The sequence below is a fragment of the Trachemys scripta genome, chromosome 5, assembly GCF_013100865.1.
Source record: "Trachemys scripta elegans isolate TJP31775 chromosome 5, CAS_Tse_1.0, whole genome shotgun sequence".
Lineage (NCBI taxonomy): Eukaryota > Metazoa > Chordata > Testudines > Emydidae > Trachemys > Trachemys scripta.
Window position 1 is genome coordinate 91,670,641 of NC_048302.1, and position 6,000 is coordinate 91,676,640.

Here is a 6,000-nt window from a genome sequence, read left to right on the forward strand (position 1 = left end):
TGGAGTATGCCTCTGGCTGTGGAGAAACTGCCCAAGTTATCAAATCATTTGTTTAGAGTTGAATAACAGGTACCTGAATGAGCCAATAAATCCTGTTCAAACACCTGTTAGGGAGTCCAAACACAACTGTTGTATTCTTATCTCCTGCACAGTCACTCCCCCCAAAACACACACGCAAAAATATGCTTCGCAAGTAAATCACATCTCAGACTGTGTCCATTTACAAGGAACTGAGGAGAAATTCATACTCTGACGCCATCTGGGGGGCGGGGGGATGACTCCTAGAAAACTTCTTTGGGATGTACAGAGCCTAGTATGATGGGGTCCCAATCTTGACTGGGGCCCTCAGGCACAACCCCAATATCACAATTTAAATCATAATAAAAAACTGACATCTGTATCTAGCAGCACCTCACAGATGTGTTCTCCCTACACATGCATGCCTATATGCCGGAGGTTTGACCCACAACATAAATATTTAGTTTGCAGTGTTATTGTAGACATGTTGGTCCCAGGATATGAGAGACAGACAAGGTGGGTGAGGTAATTTCTTTTATCAGACCAATTTTTGTTGGTGGAAGAGACAGAAACAAGCTTCCAAGCTACATGGAGTTCTTCTTGTCTCGCTCATAAATATTTAGTGACATACAATACATTCTGCATTAAATACCATGGAAGTTGCAGTGACATATTCATCCTATAGACTGGAATAATGGCCATGGAGGGGCTAAGAACATAAGAACAGCTATACTGGGTCCCGGAGCGGCGCAAGGGTTTTTGCCGCCCTAGGTGGGGGGGTCCTTCCACGCTCCCGGTCTTTGGGGCACTTCGGTGGCGGGTCCCGGAGCGAGTGAAGGACCCGCCACAGAATTGCTGCCAAAGACCCGGAGCACGGAAGGACCTCCCGCCGCAGAATTGCTGCCCCCCCAAATCCTGTCGCCTAAATGGAAGCGCCGGCCCTGACTGGGTCAGATCAGTAGTTCATCTAGCCCAGTATCCTGGCATTGGCTATGTTGGAAGACAGAATGCTGGGCCAGATGGACCAGTCTGAGTGAATATGTCCATTCTTATGTTCTCCAATTTATTAAGGTAGTTTTGAATTCTAATCCTGTCCTCCAAAGTGTTACAAACCCTACCATCTTGGAGTTAGCCACGAATTTTATAAGCATACTCTCTATTCCCTTATCCATCCTCTGTCGTCCACTCCCAGCTTCTGGCAGTCAGAGGCTAAGGACACCCAGAGAATGGAGTTGCCTCCCTGATCATCTTGGCTAATAGCCATTGATGGACTTTTTGTCTACACTGGCACTTTCATCATTAAAACTTTTGTTGCTCAGGGGTGTGAAAAAACATCCCCCTGAACAACAAAAGTTGTAACGATGAAAAGCGCCGTTGTTGACAGTGCTTCGTCAGCAGGGGCCACTCTCCAGTCAATGAAGCTACCGCCCCTTGTTGGGGTCTCTCCCAGCGACAAAGAGCAGCTACACTGTGCACCCTACAACAGTGCGGCTGCAGCAGCACAGCCACGCTGTTGTAAGGTAGAAATAGCCTTATTCTTTTTTGAACCCACTTATAATTTTGGCCTTCACAACATCCCCTGGCAACAAGTTCCACAGGTTGACTGTGTATTGTGTGAAGAAGTACCCCCATATGTTTGTTTTAAACCTGCTGCCTATTAAATAAATTGGATGGCCCCTGGTTCTTGTGTTATGTGAAGGAGTAAATAACACTTCCCTATTCACTTTCTCTACACCATTTGTGATTTTTATAGACCTCAATCATATCCCCCCCTTAGTCCTCTCTTTTCCAAGATGAACAGTCCCAGTCTTTTTAATCTCTCCTCACATGGAAGTTGTTCCATACCCTTACTTGTTTTTATTGCCTTTCTCTGTACCTTTTCCACTTCTATATCTTTTTTGAGATAGGGTTTCTGTGATGCCTATTATATCAATATCCTAATTTAAAACCATGTATTCTAGTTCATCCATCTTAGTATTTAGACTTATAGCATATGTATACACTTATAAAATTTGTCACTTTTTAGCTGTCTACTGTTAGGGGATGTAATTGAATGGGACTCTTTTTCATTTGACTGTTTTTCTTCAGTTCCTACCTTTACTTTATCAACTTCTATCCTCTCCTCTTTTCTAGGATATAGAGAATCCCCATTAATAGACATCCTAGGGATGTCTCTGTCCAAATGTGTGCTCCTCTGTACCTGTGGGCTTTCCCCTGGCCTTAGTTAAAAACTCCTCTACAACCTTTTTAATTGTACATGTCAGCAACCTGATTCCATTTTGGTTTGGTTCCACCATTGTCTCATCCAACATACATATTGAAAACCTGCAGTTCTCCCTGGTGAACTGGCCCTGCATGTGGAACTGGAAGCATTTCCGAGAATGCTACCAAGGAGGCCCTGGACTTTAATCTCTTACTCAGCAGCCTAATAACCTGCCCATCCTAACTCAGCTTAGTTCCCTACATTAAGACCAAGTAATTAGGCTTTAATAGGGAAGCCTGAATTTCACTCTTACAGCTTATATTTCCTATATTATCTTGCATTCCTGATTCTACGGATGCCTTAAAAACTCATCTGCTAAGTAATATTACAGTTTTCATGCAAATTTATATTTAATTGCACCAAGTGATGTTAATGCAGAATTAAAGATGCTTGGTGGTACGTCATCCACTTGCAGAATGCTGACTTGAGCAAAACTCAAACTTCTGAAAACTGGGAAAAATGCACAGTTAAGGTTGCCCATGAAACTTATCTCTGCCCTCTTTCAGCAGTGCCCTAATACACTGTGTTAACACACATATCTTTATGCTGTCACCACAGCTGCTGAAATGTACAAGCTCTTTACTTTCTTTTAGAACCCATTCACTCTCACCCACAGGATCCCATGTAACACTATTAAAGGACAAAAAGAAGGGGCGGGGGGGAATGTTTTTTTCAGGCTGCTGTCTTTGAGCAGTCCGGTGAAGGGGACAGCAATAGATGAGAATTCCAGTTGTTAAGGCCTGGATCTTGTCCACAAGAGATTGTACCTTGCTTTTCCCCAAGGTATAACTTAGGTGAATTGTCTTGTCTTTGCTTATGTGGAATTCTGTGGGGCTTGCAGTTAGTCCACCCTCTTCAAGGGACCAGAGTGCAGCAGCTGCTTGCTTCAGGTGGTCCTCCCAGCTGTGGCTTTAGATCAGGACTTTGTCTAGGTAGGCAATGGCATAACTATTATGGGACTATAGGACTTGGTCCACTAGCTGTTGAAATGTTGCAGCTCATTTCACAGATGAGAAACTGTCACAGAAAGATGAGACTTGTGTAGATAGTCAGGAGTAGACTATCCCAAGAGCATATCTTGAAAACTAGAGCCAATCAACAATTTTAAGCATCATTTTCGTTCTCAGTGACCCAGAATTAGTAAAGTTTGACTACATTTATTTCAGAAGCATTTTGGCTGTAGAGCAGTGTAATTAAAGACTGCAGAATAGTGCATCTGCACAAGGGAGCTGAATTAAGGTTGCATGCACAACGTGAATTCTCGTATTTTCTAAATTTTGATTGCTTGACTTTGTAACCTTAATATTCTTCTCACATAGCTTTTGTATATAATTACCAAGGCTTTTTAAAAAGCAAAGGGAAAAAACAAATTATATCTCATGGAACCTTATTGACCCTCTGTATTAGTCATCAGCATTGGTGGAACAGTATAAATTGAGCTAAAGGAGTAAATGGGTGCCATAGTAGGTTATTATCCTCTATAATATCCTCACACTTTGTCAGTGGTTTACACATCTATTTTTGACACAGCTGAGGAATGCTGAGAATCCTGGATTCTATTCTATGCTTGGCCCTAAAGAGGAGTGTGGTGTAGTGTAATGGTTACAGGCAGTGCAGCCAAGCATTGGAGAGACTTCGGTTCTATTGCCAGCTCTGTCAGAAAGTGAGCTTTCAGTTACTCAGTGCCACTGACCTATACTCATACATATGGAAATAGAGTCTGAAATGTTGTTGTTTCATGTAACTGAAGATTTCCCTTGTCATTGCCTCCACCCTTGCCCTGCCAGGCCATACTTACCATGGCTGGAGCTGGAGAGCTGTGCTGTGCTGAGGAGCTCCAAAGATAAAGTGTCAATAAGCATGTCTTATTAATAGGGAAGGGAATTCTGCAACATATCTTTCCCTTTCTGTTGTGACTGTAAATCCACTAATACAGCTGTCTGTTTTATCTGTAGCTGCTGCTGCTGAGGACTTGAGGGGTGCCCCCTCCTCAACCGCAGAACACCAGATTAGGGAGGATATGTTCTGTGAAATCCTGCAAGCCAGTGCTGCATCAGACCATGAACAGAGAGCCTGGAAGGTGAATATGGCAGGAGTTCCAACAGGAAAAAGGAGAGAGCGATGCACCCGGACATAATGGGGCTTCTCAGGCAGCACATAATCATAGCCTTAATTATGAAGGACATAACTGGCAGCTATAACCATTGGGATATTTTTCTCACTGAGATCTAGTCTTGTGAATAAATATTGCCAGCTCCCTTCAATCTACAGAAAGCACATTCCACTATCATTCTGCACCCATGGAGTTGGTAGCTGAATCTTTCCTTGGTGTTGTTTCCTTGGACCTTGTACATGCAAATAAATCAAAAGTAATCCTGTGATTAACTTCACACTCTTTCAATTGGGTACATAATGGCTTCAACTAAAATGACAAAGTTTTCTTGGAGCTACAAATACAAGATTCATAGGCTACAGTGTGGCATGATGTGACAGAATACAGAATGATTTTATTGGCATGAGTCTGAAATGATCACATTACTCATGAGTTATCAAGTTACAAGTGAGTTATTCGTGTAATTACAAACAAGTACACAGTTTTTCTCTTTTAATGTTTATGTATCTGATGCTGTTCAACAGTAGAAAATAGCGAAATTCTGCTCTCACTTATACTGGTGAAATCAATTGGAGTTGCACTGGTGTAACTAAAAGCAGAATTTGCTCTACGAGTCAGTTAGCTATAGTTCATTATTGAAAATGTCAGTTCTAGTGTACTCTATCATGTTTAATCAAGTCTACACTAAAAGTTGGATGCTAGCCAGGGCCACCCAGAGGATTCAGGGGGCCTGGGGTCTTCGGCAGCAGGGGGCCCCCGCCGTCGATGACCTGGCACTTTGGCGGCGGGTCCTGGGGTGGAAGGACCCCCCGCCGCGGGTCTTCGGGGCACTTCGGCGGCGGGTCCCGGAGCGGAAGGACCCCCCGCTGCCGAATTGCCGCCGAAGACCCAGAGCGGAAGAAGCTCCGGGGGTGTGGGCCCCGTGAGAGTTTTCCAGGGGCCCCGGAGCGAGTGAAGGACCCCGCTCCAGGGTACCCGAAAAACTCTCGTGGGGGCCCCTGTGGGACCCGGGGCAAATTGCCCCACTTGCCCCCCCACACACACACTTCTGATGCTAGCAGAAAGTAATCTGGAACCTTTTAACACAGGTCTCCTTAAAACTGCTTCCCTAAAGTCAATGCTCTGCTCAACATGAATACAGTATTTTGAACTGCTTAGTAAGTACACGTGGCTAGATTTTGTTTTAATTAAATTTTTCTGGAGTGGATCAGGCCTCCTTTTTACCCTGAAATGTATTCCTTGTGTATGCATATTATTCATGAACATCAACTGCCTGCTTTATTGGTTATTTTATTGGTGAGAGTGCTGAGAATTATATCTTTTGTCCTGCCACAACTATAGTGCATTAGTATAATTTAGAAGTCTTGAAGTCTAACTCATTACCCAAGAACATCAATTTTTAGAGGCTTCTTCACCATTGCTAATGCTCAGATGAGAGATGGTGAGGATTTGAGAATGCATGCAAGAACTAAGATATTGTGGACAAAAAGAAAGGAAACAGAGCACTTCTGTGATGAGACTCTATTATGAGGTAGTTAACAATTGTAGATGAACAGAAGCAGGGTCAGCAAGAGTTGGCAAGTAATAATGGAGAAAATTAATCTCT